The sequence below is a fragment of the Ranitomeya variabilis genome, chromosome 5, assembly GCF_051348905.1.
Source record: "Ranitomeya variabilis isolate aRanVar5 chromosome 5, aRanVar5.hap1, whole genome shotgun sequence".
NCBI lineage: Eukaryota > Metazoa > Chordata > Amphibia > Anura > Dendrobatidae > Ranitomeya > Ranitomeya variabilis.
In genome coordinates this window covers 607,414,474-607,433,221 of record NC_135236.1, presented here as the reverse complement: position 1 = coordinate 607,433,221, position 18,748 = coordinate 607,414,474, and positions in this window count along the sequence as shown.

The following is an 18,748-nucleotide window of genomic DNA, read 5'->3' as shown; positions in this document are numbered from 1 at the left end:
GTCATTTAGGCTGTTTCCCACTAGATGGCAGTAGAGTGGAAGCAGGACTGCACCTAAACAGAGATGACCTGCAGTGCAGCAGTGAGGCCACCACAGGTGACAGCAGAATAGTCAAACAAGCAGGGTCAAATCCTAGATTAATACCAAAAGAATAAAGGGAGTACACATCCAAATCTTTTTAAAAAAAATATATTAATACAAGTTTATTAAGCAAAATCAATACATATATCATAACAGAGTCACAAGCAATGTCAAGAAAATTCAGTAGGGGAAAAAATTGGAACAACACTGAAAACAACGGTGAAAAAACCCTGAGTATATCTGCAACTATTTCATAAGTAAAGTGCTAGTAGTGCATGTCATAAAAGAGAATGGGGGATTAAGAGAACAGGTAACTGCTATATTGCGTGTAGTACATCCCATAGTCTAAGTAACATCAGGTATCGTGCACTGGATACCAAAACCCAGTTCCTCAGATCTTACCCATAATGCAGATTACCAGGGGTCACCGTCTATGCCCCAGGTATACCTGAGTATAAGCCGACCCGAGTTGCTGCGATTAAAAAAGAAATTACATACTCACCTCTCATTGCTCAGGCCCCTGACACTTACTATAGTCATCTTTCCCCATTCCACCGCCGGGTGCCACTGTGTCTTCCCTGTCCTCCGCACTGATTCTCAGGCAGAGGGCATGCACTAACCACGTCATCGCGCCCTCTGACCTGCGCGTCACAGGGAGATGATGTGGAAGATGGCGCCCGGTGGTGGAATGAGGAGAGGTGAATATCTCCATGCTCCCCCTCCCCATTATACTCACCTGCTCCCGGCGCGGTCCCTGGCAGCTTCTCTGATGGACTCTCTGGGCAAGGCAGCTCTTCCAGCTTTGAGCGGTCACTGGTACCACTCATTACAGTAATGAATATGCAGCTCCACCCCTATGGGAGTGGAATCGGGTCCATATTCATTACTGTAATGAGCGGTACCATGTGACCGCTCAACGCTGGAAGAAGCTGTCAGCGCCCGAAGACCATCGGAGATGCAGGGACTTCGCCAGGAGCAGGTGAGTATGTCACAGCCACTCCTCCGCCTCCACCGCCGACCCCCCCAGGGACATTGACTGGAGTATAAGCCGAGAGGGGTACATTCAGCCTAAAAAAATGGGCTGAAAATCTCGGCTTGTACTCGAGTATATACGGTATTTATATTTCATGCAAATATACTGAAAAAAAACCTTTTATTGTATTTTAGTTCTAACAAAACGTGTGTTGGGGTGGGGACAATCAGCGCTTCACACATGTAAGTGTATTGTGTCCATCCAAGTCTTTCATGTTTAATGTTTTAGGGAAATCAAAACCCTCTTAATATTGCAGTACTTTACATACACTGATTCTGCATAGCTTTTATTTGTCTGTGTTTTCCCTGTATCAGTGCTCAGCAGCCCCTATGTTATTCCCTAATTTACCTATACATGTTTTTTAACTATTTATAAAAATCTATTTTAAAGGATATATACTGTGTGGGAGTTTTATCACCCTTTTCTTGTTGCTATATCTAAATAATGCATAGAATACCATGAGCTTAAAAGAGCTTTCGGGTTGATAAGAAAATATTTCTGCTGAATGTTTCTGGCTGAAACACATGAAGGATTTAAAGAAGTTACCACTACAGAGGTCATTTATACTGAAAAGTTCCTATAAAATCTTTCAACCATGATAGTGTTACTCATTGAAGTTGATCTATTGTAACATCCCTGCTGGCATCACTGCATGGCTTCTCATCTCCCCTCTTACTCCCCATTCCAAGCTATGTTGTCATTTCTGTCCTCTGCCAGCTCCATGCTCTGGGCCCCATGTCCTTGCTTGTTGCATACCACCTGGCTGTATGCTTAGGGCTGCGGCCCTGGCACTTCCTGTTTCTTATAGTGACAGTGTGCACCTTCCTAAGGTGTCACCTGCCAATTGCCATGAGTCCTTAGGTACATAAGGCATTCCCACCCCTAGGGGGATGCCTGGGCAATGCACTTTCTCAGTTAGTTTCTTGCTGATGAGGTGCCAGGTCCTGTCTTGCTTTATCTCCCGTGTCAGCCACCCAGAGGGGCTTTGTACCCTGGCCTGTACCTGTGTCCTGTATATCTTGTGTCAGTCACCCAGAGGGGCTTCGTACCCTGGCCTGTACCTATCTCCTGCGTCTCTTGTGTCAGCCACCTAGAGGGGCTTTGTACCCTGGCCTGGTCCTGCGCCTCTTGTTTCAGCCACCTTGGGGGGCTTCGTACCCGGCCTGAGTCCTTGTTCCTGTGCCTTGTTCCATACCTGACCCTAACTGTACTAAGTCCTATACATGTGTCCATTTGTGTCCCTTTCTGTAGCCTTTCCTACTCTGCTGTGTGTTTCCTTGTGTTCACTCCTTCTGCTCTTTGCTCCGCCTCCTGCAGCTCTGCTCTTGCTCCGCCTCCTGGGGTTCTGATCTACTCCTGTCTAACCTCCTGGGGCTTTTTCCTGCTCTCCATATCATGAGGTTTTGCTCTGCTCACTCTCCGCGCCCTGTGTGTCCTTGTCCCTCCAGTCTGTACTGGTTCCTACCTGCTCCCTTATCCTACTCATTCCAGCCTGTGTTCCCGTGTCTCCTGCAACAGTTCCTGTCCCTCCAGTCTGAACTGGTTCCTATCTTTTCCCTACTCCTACTTATACCTGCCTATGTTCCTGTCCTACCCGAACCAGTTCCAGTCCCGCTAGCTGTGCCCACCTGCCTGCCTAAAGTGTCAGCCGTGCCTACCTGCCTGCCTAGAGTGCCCACCTCTCTGCCTAGAGTGCCAGCTGTGCCCGCCTGCCTGCCTAGAGTGCCAGCTGTACCTGCCTGCCAGCCAGAGTGCCAGCCATGTCCACCTGCCTGCCAAAGTGCCAGCTATGCCCGCCTGCCTGCCAGGGTGCCAGCCATGCCCGCCTGCCAGAGTGCCAGCAGTGCCCGTCAGTGCCAGTCATGCCTATTCGTACTTGCTCTCACCTGTCTCTTGAGTTTTGTCCCTCAGTCGGATCAGCTGCCTCAGCCAGACAATGCCCTGGGGTGGTACCTGGCAGCAACCTTCCGCACAAGCCTGACCTCACCATCAGAGGCTCAAGTGAACACCAATTTAGCTGCTTAGTCACGCTTCTTCCAGGGTAGTCTTGCTTGTGGCACAGTGGGGCCACAATCCCCTCGCTCATGCCACTCAGTTAGGGCATGAGCGTGATATCTATTACGCTTTCTGTGTCAAAGTAACTTTATATCTTGAACCTAACAACCCACTTCTATTAAAATATTTAAGTTTAATTATATTAATAACAAAATACCCAGTATAAACAAAGCAAAATACAGGAACAGATAAATAAATATAAGGCCTACAAAAAATCCAGATAGCTTCAATGATATATCAGACCCGAATATTTACACAATTAGGAATTAACACAATTAATATGATCATATAAACATTAATTTAACCTGATCACATAAACTATGCGTTTCCTGGTTAATAAGGGCTTAAAATGAATAAATAGGGAAAAGCAGTCCAAAAAATGGGGAAAAAAAGGGTGATAGAGTCCAACAATAAACCAAGATCCTAAAAAACCTATAACATACGATCCCTACCTTACCATGAAGGTTGGTACCCTAATGAATAGCGATAGTGGCACCCCAACTCAGCAAAGACTGTCTCTAAAAAATCCCTATATAATGCTCTACTGATATAGAAACAGACAAAAATACAATACAATGCACTTATCTTGTGATGTGCCCAACACTCTCAGTAAGAAAGGCTGAGACAATTGCACACCGACACCCCATGTTTCTGCTTTGAGTGATTGGACCAAGCAATGGAACTTGTCTCCTGGTAAACCCTCTGTATTCTTTATAGGGAAATGTGTGGAGACTTGTTATGGTGATATCAAGACTTTGATAAGTAGATATCATTTTCTTATTGAGAGTTTAGGGAATCTTGAGCATCACAAGATAAGTGCATTGTATTGTATTTTGTGTGCCATATTATTGACTGTCATGCATTCTAAGGGCTGTCTTCTTATCTTTGGCATTTCATATACCTTGTGACTATTTTGAACAAGATTTCATAAATTGAAAATGGCCATGAAAACCATGTGTGCACTCCAAATATACTCTGAGGATCTGGATATAAACTGATGGCACCCTATATTATCTCATTGTAAGCTATTTATCTAAGTGTACTCTTTAGGCTAATGTGCCTTTTTGAGTAATTTTGAGTTTATAAACTGTCTCTGCATGTTTTCTAATACCGACCACATCCTTGGGTGGCATCATGTACCCTTTCTTTTTTGACATTGCTGCATGTTCCCTTGAACAATGCATTACACCTGTACCCAAGGTGATTTGTTATACAGGGTGGGCCATTTATGGATATACCTAAATAAAAGGTGAATGGTTGGTGATATCAACTTCCTGCTTGTGGCACATTAGTATATGGCAGGGGTAAAACTTTTCAAGATGGTTGGTGAGCTTGGCGGCCATTTTGAAGTCGGCCATTTTGGATCCAACTTTATTTTTTCCAATGGGAAGAGGGTCATGTGACACATCAAACTTATTGAGAATTTCACAAGAAAAACAATGGTGTGCTTGGTTTTAACGTAACTTTATTCTTTCATGAGTTATTTACAAGTTTATGACCACTTATAAAATGTGTTCAAAGTGCTGCCCATTGTGTTGGATTGTCAATGCAACCCTCTTCTCCCACTCTTGACACACTGATAGCAACACCGCAGAAGAAATGCTAGCACAGGCTTCCAGTATCCGTTGTTTCAGATGCTGCACATCTCGTATCTTCACAACATAGACAATTGCCTTCAGATGACCCCAAAGATAAAATTCTAAGGTGGTCAGATTGGGAGACCTTGGTGGCAATTCAGTTGGCCCACGATGACCAATCCTCTTTCCAGGAAATTGTTTATGTAGGAATGCTCGGACCTGACACCCAAGATGGTGCACACCACATTATGGATGTTGCTATCAGTGTGTCAAGAGGGGGAGAAGAGGGTTGTATTGACAATCCAACACAATGGGCAGCACTTTTAACACATTTTATAAGTGGTCATAAACTTGTAAATAACTCATGAAAGAACAAAGTTATGTTAAAACCAATCACACAATTGTTTTTCTTGTGAAATTCTCAATAAGTCTGATGTCACATGACCCTCTTCCTATTGAAAAAATAAAGTTGAATCCAAAATGGCTGACTTCAAAATGGCTGCCACAGTCAAAACCCATCTTGAAAAGTTTTCCCCCTCCCATATACTAATGTGTCACAAACAGGAAGTTGATATCACCAACCATTCCAATTTTGTTTAGGTGTATCCATATAAATGTCCCAATCTGTAGATCTGTGAAGTGGAAATGATGGGTTAACAGATTTACAACAAAATAATTTTGACTGAATCGTTTAAGAATGAATAAATATACAAATGTTAAACAAAAATGTGCTTTAAAGCAAAATATTGACAAACTCATCCTGAAGGACTGTAGGAAAAGCATCTCTCCCTTATATGCAGCAGGATATGTAGTACAGTACACAGGAATCCAAGGATTAATACAATTCTACAAGCTTGACAGTTTTTAACAGTTGAAAATTGAAATATATACAGTAAATTTGTGCTGGCTCTTACAATAGTAAGCAACCATATGCTGGGCAAGTGATGCTTGATAATAAGCAGATTTTCAGATTATCTGATGGTGGAATAAAGTAGCCTTAATTTGATATTTTTTTTAGCAATTCATATTATTTTCATACAGTGGGTACGGAAAGTATTCAGACCCCATTACATTTTTGACTCTTTGTTTCATTGCAGCCATTTGGTAAATTCAAAATTTTATTTTTTCACATTAATGTACACTCTGCACCCCGTTTTGACTGAAAAAAACCCCAGAAATGTAGAAATGTTTGCAAACTTAATAAAAAAGAAAAACTGAAATGTCACATGGTTATAAGTATTCAGACCCTTTGCTCAGACACTCATATTTAAGTCACATGCTGTCCATTTCCTTGTGTTCCTCCTTGAGATGATTCTACTCCTTCACTGGAGTCCAGCTGTGTTTAATCAAACTGATAGGACTTGATTTGGAAAGGCACACACCTGTTTATATAAGACCTCACAGCTTACAGTGCATGTCAGACCAAATGAGAATCATGAGGTCAAAGGAACTGGCCAAGGAGATCAGAGACAGAATTGTGGCAAGGCACAGATCTGGCCAAGGTTGCAACAGAATTTCTGCAGTACTAAAGGTTCCTAGGAGCACAGTGACCTCCATAATCCTTAAATGGAAGAAGTTTGGGACCACCAGAAGTTTTCCTAGACCTGGCCATCCAGCCAAACTGAACAATCGTGGGAGAAGAGCCTTGATGAGAGAGGTAAAGAAGAACCCCAAGATCACTGTGGCTGAGCTCCAGAGATGGGGGAAAGTTTTACAAAGTCAACTATCAATGCAGCCCTCCACCAGTCAGGCCTTTATGTGTTGTGATCCGGTGGTAGGATCACAAAACTGACCTGATAGATAAACCTGAATTGTAGGACAAGCACCGGGGATGTGGGAACTATACCGACCGCAATCCTGATCCTATCCACACACACTAAAGGCAGCTATGGAGCGTTACCTAAAAACCTAGACGCCTCTTCACAGCCTAAGAAACTGGCTACCCCTAGAGAGAAAGCAAAGCCTCACTTGCCTCAGAGAAATAACCCCAAAATTTAGACAGCCCCCCACAAATAATAACGGTGAGTTAAGGGGAAAATACAAACGTAGGAATGAAAAACAGGTTTAAGCAAATGAGGCCAGCTAACACTAAATAGACAGAAGAAAGCAAGGGATCTGTGCGGTCGGTACAAAAACTATCAAAAACTATCCACGCAGAAAGTACAAGAACCCCCACACCGACTCACGATGTGAGGGGCGCACTCTGCACCCCAGAGCTACCAGCAAGCGAAAAATCACATATAAGCAAGCTGGACTGAACACATCATATACTGAGAAACATATTCAAGGAAACAATGAGCAAAAAGAACTAGTAAGACTTAGCTTCTCAGAAAGAGACAGGTCACCAGGGAGATCCAGGAGAGGTCAGAACCAGTACTGAATACAACGACAGCAGGCAACAAGTAAAGGTCCAGGTGGAGTTAAATAGGAACCAGCATAGCAGGAAATGAGGCAGCTGAGCCTAGCTCCAGACCCGCAGTATCGCTAAAGGCCACCAGAGGGAGCCCAGACGGAATTCACAACATTTATGGCAGAGTGGCCCAATGGAAGCCTCTCCTCAGTGCAAGACATATGAAAGCCCGCATAGAGTTTGCTAAAAAACACATGAAGGACTCCCAGACAATGAGAAATAAGATTCCCTGGTCTGATGAGATAAAGATAGACCTTTTTGGTGATAATTATAAGCGTTGTGTGGAGAAAACCAGGCACTGCTTATCACCTACCCAATACAATCCAAACAGTGAAACATGGTGGTGGCAGCATCATGCTATGGAGATATTTTTCAGCTGCAGGGACAGGATGACTGGTTGTCATTGAAGGAAACATGAATTCGGCCAACTACAGAGATATCCTGCATGAAAACCTCTACCAGAGTGCTCTGGACCTCAGACTTGGCCGAAGGTTCACCTTCCAATAAGACAATGAGCCAAATCACACAGCTAAAATAACAAAGGAGTGGCTTCAGAACAACGCTCTGACCATTCTTGACTGAGCTAGCCAGAGCCCTGACTTAAACCCAACTGAGTATCTCTGGAGAGACCTGAAAATGGCTGTCCACCAACGTTCACCATCCAGCCTTACGGAACTGGACAGGATCTGCAAGGAAGAATGGCAGAGGATCCCCAAATCCAGGTGTGGAAAACTTTCTGCATCATTCCCAAGAAGACTCATGGCTGTACTTGCTCAAAAGGGTGCTTCTACTCAATACTGAGCAAAGGGTCTGAATACTTATGGCCATGTGATATTTCAGTTTTTCTTTTTTAATAAATTCTACATTTCTATTTTTTTCAGTCAAGATGGGATGCAGAGTGTACATTAATGAGAAAAAAATGAACTTTTTTGAATTTATCAAATGGCTGCAATGAAACAAAAAGTGAAAAATTTAAAGGGGTCTGAAGACTTTCCGTACCCACAGTAGATAGGTTTTGATATCTTAAATATATTTTTGTGTAGCCTATCTGCAAGAAATTACTTTTTCTTTGCTATTCACAGTTCTCTTTAAATTCATATAAGCTTCCCTCTCTGTATTTCCATTTATGAGTGAAAAAAAATATTATTTGGTAGAAAGAGTTTGCTTATATTGTATATTGACAAAATATTTACTTAATTTGTGCCATACATCATTTCTGCTATTGACTGAATACATTGATTTTAACATTCTATTTGAAACAATCTATATATTTTGACTCATTTAATTGGTTATTAGCAGGAATGAATTATTTGCAATTTTGCAACACTGGAAGGTTCTGAGAAGCTTCACAGATTCTTTAAAATTACCTATATTTTCAAGTGTATGAGAAACTATTCAAAACAACATGAAAAAAAACAATTAACAATTTCATTACCTTGCTTTCCCTATCCTATTTAAATAATTTCTTATTTTCACAGAAACATTGTATGCTTAAGAAGTTTTTAATGAATTATTTTTAGTAATAAATGTAATAGATTTTGAATGCTGTGTATCTTCACTGCACTTCAGAAAATTACTGCATATAATAAATGTATAATATTCATCTGAGAGTTCAAAAGGCTACACAGCTAGATCAAAGGAATGTTTTTTTCTCGAAAGCTGGGCTAAACAGGTATGTTTGCAGTGTGGTGGATTATATATAAATCATAGAATCATAGAATGGTAGAGTTGGAAGGGACCTCCTGGGTCATCTGGCCCAACCCCCTGCTCAAAGCAGGAAAGTATATATATATATATATATATATATATATATATATATATATATATATATATATGTATATAACTTTGCTATGGTAAAATAGGTTTTCTGGTCAAAACCAATAGTCTGCAGTCATTCTGTTTGGCTACAGACTTATGAATCCCCCCAGTGCAAGCACTTTGGGAATTTGCTGGTTCCAGACCATTGACCGGAGGGTACATACACCAGTGTTATACATACTCCAGGCCAGTGGGTGCAGCCTTTCTCTCCATACACTTAAATGGAGCTAGTCCGTGCCCTCTTGTCGGACACACCCACTGGCTGGCCACATCACTAGACTAGGCATGGCCACAATACAAGTGTATTTGCCACCCCCACAAACTGGGGGTATGAATAACTCATACAGCTCTGGCAAAAATTAAGAGACCACTGCAAAATTTTCAGTTTGTCTGATTTTTCTCTTTATAGGTATATTTTTGAGTAAAATGTAAATTGATCTTTTATTCTATAAAATACATTTTGTATTTGTTTTCTGTAAATGAGAAATGGTCAAAATAACAAAAAAAACCACATTGCTTGCAGACCTCAATGCAAAAAATAAAACAAGTTCATAATCGTTTAGAAACAACAGTACTAATGTTTTAACTCAGGAAGAGTTCAGAAATCAATATTTTGTGGAATAACCATGATTTTTAATCACAGCTTTCATGCGTCTTGGCATGCTTTCCACAAGTCTTTCACACTGCTTTTCAGTGACCTTATGCCACTCCCGGTCCAAAAATTTAAGCAATTCTTCTTTGTTTGATGGCTTCTGACTATCCATCTTCCTCTTGATTACATGCCAGAGCTTTTCAATGGGGTTCAGGTCTGGAGATTGGGCTGTCCATGACAGAGATTTGATGTGGTGGTCCTTTATCCTCACCGTGATTGACCTAGCTGCGTGGCATGACGCATTGTCCTGCTGGAAAAAACAGTCCTCGGGGTTGGGGAACATTGCCTGAGCACAAGTAATCAACTGTTTTTCTAGGATAACCTTGTAGGCGGCTTGATTGATACGTCCTTCACAAAAGTTAACCTGCCCAATTCCAGCCTTGCTGAAGCATCCCCAGATCAACACCTGGTCATCAACTGGTTAGATGGAGACCTGGAGAGGCGTACAAGCAGTGTCTTGCACCCACTGTGAAATTTGGTGGAGGATCTGTGATGATCTGAGGATTCTTCAGCAAGGCTGGAATTGGGAAGGTTGTTCTTTGCAAAGAACGTTCCATTTGTTTGCTTATTATCCCTTCATCTGTAAGCTGTGTCATTGCCTTTAGTCTTTGCTGTTCATCCTGAAGTGCGGCTTAGAGAAGTCCTAATAAATGAGCCCATAACAGCAATGTGTTCTCTGCAGTGCCCACTGCTAGGAAAACACCTGGCTGGCTTCTGCTTCTATTAGTGAATTCAGCTATTTGTAGTGTGCATCGGGAGCTTTTGCAGTTTTTCTTTGTTGTCAATGTGGCAACATATTTAGTGAGATTTACTGTCACAAAAGTGTTCTATTGGAATGATGCCATAAACATGTTTGTCTTCACTGCAATGCTGTATTATATTATGATAATAGTGATGATTACCATGAAAGATAACACCTTTATATACTCACTTTTTCCCACTAACTGAACAAAACCCTTTATTTGGTACACAGAACGCCTAGAAAATTCTCCTGCACATCACAATGAGTCAGAGCCAATGCATTGCAGCTGATGCCTACACGGCTTCCGATGAAGAAAAGTTATGAAGAATGAGCCAAGTATTAGACTAAATAGGTAAGTGTAAAAAACAATGTTTACAAAATACAATTAATTTAAATACCTAGTTTATGGAAAAGGTCATTTTCTTTTTTCTATGAAAACCAAAAATGGTCCGAGATGCCAATATCACGTTAATCTAGCTCCTGATGTTATATATAATAAGTGAAAATGTGCTCACATTACACTATAAGGATGAGTATAAGGCACAACAGTAGCAATGATTTTTTCCATTCACTACCTATGACTAGTGTTGAGCATTCCGATACCGCAAGTATCGGGTATCGGCCGATACTTGCGGTATCGGAATTCCGATACCGGGATTCCGATACTTGCCGCGTATCGGATACCGGAATCGGAAGTTCAAAGATTCAAAATGCAGAAATTCAGCCAATGAGAATTATTCCAAGTGTGGGCACATCCTGTTTAGCATGGAGGGCATGAAACTACTGGCAAGGCTGTGATTGGCTGCTGAAATGATGTCATGATGCAGTTTAAAAGTCGCTGGCGCCATTTTGCGATCACTCTGCTGTGAATTCAGTTAGTGACAGGACGCTGTTTGCTGACTGAGGGACAGTTTAGAGATAGCGATTTGCTTCTTTGTGCTTTCCAAAGGCTAATTTAGCAACCGCTGTGTTCACCTACTATTCACCTTGCTTTTGCCTTGTAGCGCTGTTTTCACAGCGATCTGCAAGGTCTGTGTGTGTGTGTGTGTGTGGAAGTGCAGCCCACTCTCTAGTCTGAGTGCAGCCACATAGGCCATCCATAGCTGGTTGTATTCAGTTCAGGGAGGGTGGTTCATTGCCTCATACTGTTCTTTTTTTTTTTTTTTTTTTCAAGTAGTGTAGTCTGCTGCTAATTTATTCAAAAAAATCCTATTAGTGTCTTTCCACCCGTCTCCAGCTAATTTGTGGAAAAACACTACATAGGATAACGTAGAGGAGGGTTTTTGGGCCTTGCAACACCGTTTACGGCTGTCTGCACGGTCTCCGTGTGACTGCAGCTCGCCCTGTAGTCTGTGAGCAGCCATAGCCTGGTTGTCTCCAGCTCAGGGTTGTTCACTGCGTCATACCGCCAAATCAATTTTCATTTTGTTTTAAGTAGTGCAGGCTGCTGCACATTTTTTCAAAAAATTCCTATTAGTGTCTTTCCACCCGTCTCCAGCTAATTTGTGGAAAAACACTACATAGGATAACGTAGAGGAGGGTTTTTGGGCCTTGCAGCGCCGTTTACGGCTGTCTGCACGGTCTCCGTGTGACTGCAGCTCGCCCTGTAGTCTGTGAGCAGCCATAGCCTGGTTGTCTCCAGCTCAGGGTTCTTCACTGCGTCATACCGCCAAATCAATTTTCATTTTGTTTTAAGTAGTGCAGGCTGCTGCACATTTTTTCAAAAAAATCCTATTAGTGTCTTTCCACCCGTCTCCAGCTAACTTGTGGAAAAACACTACATAGGATAACGTAGAGGAGGGTTTTTGGGCCTTGCAGCGCCGTTTACGTCTGTCTGCACGGTCTCCGTGTGACTGCAGCTCTATCCGTTGTCAGTTCAGCCCCCAAAAAAATAAATAAATAATAAAGTTCACCAAACACACCAGTTACACCACTTTACATTTGTGTAGGCCACATTAGCTCATATTAAAGTCTAGTCCACACTTTAGAAAATTAGTGTTTCTTATACCTGTTAGGAGGAGTTGCTCAGGAATAAGCACACAAAGCCGTTAGTACTTTTCTGCTTATCTTTATCAGTCAACCAAGATGAAGAAGGCAGTGAGTAAGGCACGTGGGCGTGGGCGCGGAGCAGGGAGGGGACGTGGGGATTCTGTGCCTGCTGCGGGCACCGGTGACTCATCAGCACCCACTTTCACCAGGCAACAGTCGTTCATGCACAGCTTTGTGTCAGAGCGCCGTACACCGCTGCTGCGTGAAGAACAAATTGAAGCCGTTGTCGGATGGATGGCAGCTAATGCATCAACTTCAATTAGTGCCACATCCTCTCAGACACAGAGCACTGGAGAGCAGCCATCTGTCTCTTCACCACCTGCCAAATTGCCCAGGCAGACAGAGAGCCAAGGACAGGAGCCGTCTCTACTTCTGTTCTCTGAATCTCTTGGCTTGGAAACAGGGGGCCAGCCAAGCAGCATTGGAGAAATGGAAGAAGAGGCAGGGTGCAGTGATGCCCAACAGCTTTTTCTCTCTTCCTCTGAAGAGGCGGGTGGGCCAGTGGCTCTGGTCACCACATCGCAGGCCGCATTAGCTGATGATGACACTCAGGTGCCACTTACTGGTGCGTGCTCTGCTGCTGAGACTACCCAGGAGGAGCAGTTGGGGGCAGAGGGTAGTGTAGATGATGAGGTCCTTGACCCATCTTGGCGTGAGGGACAGGAAGGTGGTGGGAGCAGCTCTGAGGAAGAGATTCCCCGTACGGCCCAAAGAGGGAGAGGGAGGGGGAAGACTGCGGATCCTGCAGCCTCCGCTTTGGCACCCGTTAGGAGCATGTCTCTTCCAAAAGCCAAAAAGGGCGCTCCCAAGACTTGCAGTGCCTGGTCCTTTTTTGACACAGTTGCAGATGACATTTGCTATGTCAGATGCAAGGTGTGTCATCAAAAAGTCAAAAGAGGGAAAAATGTCAGCAACCTCAATACCTCCAACATGTGGAAACATGTGCGCAACAGGCACCCGGCGGAGTTAGAAAAACACACTGAAGAGCTAGGCCAACCAACAGCGGCAGCTACCACCTCTTCAGCTCGTGTTGCCTCTTCCTCTAGCTCACACGCAGCTGGTTCGGCTTCCTCCCAGGATCGCCGTGGAAGAACCTCTGGCCCTGTTGTCCAGAGACCCGCTGTAATTCCACCTGCAGCACCACTTTCCCAGTCATCCACACACTCCCAGCCCAGTCTACAGCCATCGGTAGTACAGGCATGGGAGAAAAGGCGGCCTTTCTCGTCAAACCACCCATGAGCACAGGCTCTGACTGCAGGCATTGCCAAACTTCTGTCACTGGAAATGCTGTCATTCAGGCTGGTGGAGACTGACAGCTTCCGTGACTTGATGTCATTGGCAGTCCCACAGTACAATGTGCCCAGCCGCTTTTACTTCAGCAGGCAAGCCGTCCCTGCCCTGCACAAGCATGTGGAGGGACACATAAAACACGCGCTACTGAACGCCGTCAGTAGCAAGGTCCACCTCACCACCGATGCGTGGACCAGTCAACATGGACAGGGGCGATACCTTTCCCTCACTGCCCATTGGGTTAATGTCGTTGAGCCGGGTACAGACCGTGCGAGTGGCGCAGGACGTGTCCTGCCCACTCCAAGGATTGCAGGAATCCATTCTGTATGCATTGACTCCTCCTCTTACACCAGTTCCTCAGAATCATCGCTGCAGGAGCCGTCACAGTCCACCTCCACATGGACCCGTGATGAACGTGTACCTGTTACGACCGACATGAGCACAGCCGTGGCCAAACGTCAACAGGCCGTCTTGAAATTAATTTTTTTGGGGAATCGTAGCCACACAGCGCAGGAGCTCTGGAATGCCATCAAGCAGGAGAGCGATGTGTGGTTTGTGCCAGCGAATCTCCAGCCAGGCATGGTAGTGTGTGATAATGGCCGAAATCTGGTGGCAGCTCTGGGCCTCGGCAACCTCACTCACATCCCATGTCTGGCACATGTGCTCAATTTGGTCGTGCAGAGCTTTTTGAGGGACTATCCGGATCTTGATGCACTGCTGCACAAGGTCCGCCTAGAGTGTGCTCACTTGCGGCGTTCCAGCACGGCAAAAGCGCGCATTGCGGCTCTGCAGCGCCGACACCGCCTGCCGGAACATCGCATCATATGTGTTGTGGATTCTGTTTGTGGGCTCCCTCTGGTGGTTACTGCTGGTACTGGGTGACTTTGGTGGGTTGCGGCCTTTGGTTTCCACCTGTCCATCAGAGGCTGGGTGTTTCCTATTTTACCTGGCCTTTCTGTCATTCCCTTGCCGGCTATCAATGTATTCAGATGTGCTCTGTTTGGTTCCTGCCTACCTGCTCCCAGATCTTTCAGGATAAGCTAAGTGCTGATTTTCAGTTGTTGGTTTTTTTGTCCAGCTTGCTTATTATGTCTCTATGCTAGCTGGTAGCTCTAGTGGACTGAGGTTCTCCCCATGTGCCATGAGTTGGCACATGGGTTCTTGTAATCTCAGGATGGTTTTTTGATTAGGGTTTTTTGCTGACCGCTCAGACCCCTTTTGTATCGTTCTGCTTTCTAGTTTACAGCGGGCCTCAATTTGCTGAACCTATATATATCATCTCTATGTGTGTGCCTTCCTCTCATTTCACCGTCAATACATGTGGGGGGCAACTATACCTTTTGGGGTTCATTCCTCTGGAGGCAAGTGAGGTCTTTATTTTCTCTGCAGTACTAGTTAGCTCTTAGGCTGGTGCGTGGCGTCTAGAACCAACGTAGGCACGCTCCCTGGCTATCTCTAGTTGCGTTTGTCAGGCGTAGGGCAGCGGTCAGCCCAGGTTCCATCACCCTAGAGCTCGTCCGATATTTTGTATTACTTTGCTTGTCCCTTGCTATCCCTAGCCATTGGGATTCATGACAGTATAGCCGGCCCACAAAGTGTTAATTGTTTGGGCTGAAGCAGGAGAAAAAGAAGTGTTTAAGGGAAATTTATTTATTTATTTTTATTTTTTTCCTTCAGAGTTTTGCTGCCTAGCCCTTAATTGCTGTCTAGCTGCTTCTTACCTCCTCTTAACCCTTGAATGGCTCTGATATTAGCTGTTTAACATGGATGTCCAGAGTTTGGCTTCCAGCCTGAGTAATCTCGCGGCAAAAGTTCAAAACATACAGGATTTTGTTGTTCACACTCCCATGTCTGAACCTAGAATTCCTATTCCAGAGTTCTTTTCTGGAGATAGATCTACCTTCCTGAATTTCAGGAACATTTGTAAATTGTTTCTTTCTTTAAAATCTCGCTCCTCTGGAGACCCTGCTCAACAGGTCAAGATTGTAATATCTTTCCTGCGAGGCGACCCTCAGAATTGGGCATTTGCATTGGCACCAGGGGATCCTGCATTGCTCAATGTGGATGCGTTTTTTCTGGCATTGGGATTGCTCTATGAGGAACCCAACCTGGAGATTCAGGCTGAAAAGGCTTTATTAGCCCTCTCTCAGGGGTATGATGAAGCGGAAATATATTGTCAAAAATTTCGGAAATGGTCGGTGCTTACTCAGTGGAATGAGTGCGCCCTGGCTGCAAACTTCAGAAATGGTCTTTCCGAGGCCATTAAGGATATTATGGTGGGGTTCCCTACGCCTACAGGTCTGAATGAGTCGATGGCTATGGCCATTCAGATTGATCGGCGTTTACGGGAGCGCAAACCCGTGCACCAGTTGGCGGTGTCTTTTGAACAGGCACCTGAGACTATGCAATGTGATAGAATTCAGTCCAGAAGTGAACGGCAAAATTATAGGCGGAAAAATGGATTGTGTTTTTATTGTGGTGATTCAGCTCATGTTATATCAGCATGCTCTAAACGCACAAAAAGGGTTGATAAATCTTTTGCCATTGGTACTCTGCAGCCTAAGTTCATTTTGTCTGTGACTCTGATTTTTTCACTGTCTTCCATTTCCGTCGATGCCTATGTGGATTCGGGCGCTGCCCTGAGTCTTATGGATTGGTCATTTGCTAAACGCTGCGGTTTTAGTCTGGAACCTCTGGAAGTTCCTATTCCTCTGAAGGGAATTGACTCTACACCATTGGCTATGAATAAACCGCAGTATTGGACACAAGTGACCATGCGCATGACTCCCGTTCATCAGGAGGTGATTCGCTTCCTTGTACTGTATAATTTACATGATGTACTAGTGCTTGGTCTGCCATGGTTACAAACTCATAATCCTGTCCTGGACTGGAAAACAATGTCTGTGTTAAGCTGGGGATGTCAGGGGGTTCATGATTATGCACCTCCGATTTCAATCGCTTCATCTACTCCTTCTGAGATCCCTGCGTTTTTGTCTGACTATAGGGATGTTTTTGAGGAGCCTAAGCTCAATTCGCTCCCTCCGCATAGAGATTGTGACTGTGCTATAGAATTGATTCCTGGCAGTAAGTTCCCTAAGGGTCGTTTATTTAATCTGTCACTGCCAGAGCATACTGCTATGCGGAATTATATTAAGGAGTCCTTGGAAAAGGGACATATTCGTCCATCTTCGTCCCCTCTGGGAGCAGGTTTTTTTTTCGTGGCAAAAAAAGATGGTTCCCTGAGGCCTTGTATAGATTATCGCCTTCTGAATAAGATTACAGTCAAGTATCAGTATCCATTGCCATTATTGACTGATTTGTTTGCTCGCATTAAGGGGGCTAGGTGGTTCACTAAGATAGATCTTCGCGATGCGTATAATCTGGTGCGGATAAAACAGGGTGATGAGTGGAAAACCGCATTTAATACGCCTGAGGGCCATTTTGAGTATTTGGTAATGCCTTTTGGACTCTCCAATGCTCCGTCAGTCTTTCAGTCCTTTATGCACAATATTTTCCGTGAATATCTGGATAAGTTTATGATTGTGTATTTGGATGATATTTTGGTGTTTTCTGATGACTGGGAGTCTCATGTTCTACAGGTCAGGAAGGTGTTTCAGGTTCTGCGGGCCAATTCTCTGTTTGTGAAGGGCTCAAAGTGTCTCTTCGGAGTCCAGAAGATTTCTTTTTTGGGGTACATTTTTTCTCCTTCTACTATTGAGATGGATCCCGTCAAGGTTCAGGCGATTTGTGACTGGACACAACCTACATCTGTTAAGAGCCTTCAGAAGTTCTTGGGGTTTGCTAATTTTTATCGTCGGTTCATTGCTAATTTTTCCAGTATTGTTAAACCTTTGACTGATTTGACTAAAAAGGGTGCTGATGTTGCTGATTGGTCTCCTGCGGCCGTGGAGGCCTTTCAGGAACTTAAGCGCCGGTTTTCTTCTGCTCCTGTGTTGTGTCAACCAGATGTTTCGCTTCCTTTTCAGGTTGAGGTTGATGCTTCCGAGATTGGAGCGGGGGCGGTTTTGTCACAGAGAAGTTCTAATGGCTCGGTGATGAAGCCATGTGCATTCTTCTCTAGAAAATTCTCGCCCGCCGAGCGCAATTATGATGTGGGTAATCGGGAGCTTTTGGCCATGAAGTGGGCATTTGAGGAGTGGCGTCATTGGCTTGAGGGTGCTAAACATCGTGTGGTGGTCTTGACTGATCACAAGAATCTCATTTACCTTGAGTCTGCCAGGCGTTTGAATCCTAGACAGGCTCGTTGGTCGTTGTTTTTTTCTCGTTTCAATTTCATGGTTTCATACCTGCCAGGTTCAAAGAATGTGAAGGCAGATGCTCTTTCCAGGAGTTTTGTGCCTGACTCTCCTGGAGACTCTGGGCCTACTGGTATCCTTAGGGATGGGGTAATATTGTCCGCCGTATCCCCAGACTTGCGATGTGCATTGCAGGAGTTTCAGGTGGATAAACCGGATCGTTGTCCACCAGAAAGACTGTTTGTTCCGGATGATTGGACCAGTAGAGTCATCTCCGAGGTCCATTCTTCTGTGTTGGCTGGTCATCCTGGAATATTTGGTACTAGAGACTTGGTGGCCAGGTCTTTTTGGTGGCCTTCCTTGTCTAGGGATGTGCGTACCTTTGTGCAGTCTTGTGAAGTGTGTGCTCGAGCTAAGCCTTGCTGTTCTCGGGCCAGTGGGTTATTGTTATCCTTGCCCATCCCGAAGAGGCCTTGGACGCACATTTCCATGGATTTTATTTCTGATCTCCCGGTTTCACAGAAAATGTCCGTTATCTGGGTTGTGTGTGACCGCTTTTCTAAGATGGTTCATTTGGTGCCCTTGCCTAAGTTGCCTTCCTCCTCTGAGTTGGTCCCTTTATTTTTTCAGAACGTGGTTCGTTTGCATGGGATTCCGGAGAATATCGTTTCTGACAGGGGATCCCAGTTTGTGTCTAGATTTTGGCGGACGTTTTGTGCCAAGATGGGCATTGATTTGTCTTTCTCGTCTGCATTCCATCCTCAGACGAATGGCCAGACGGAGTG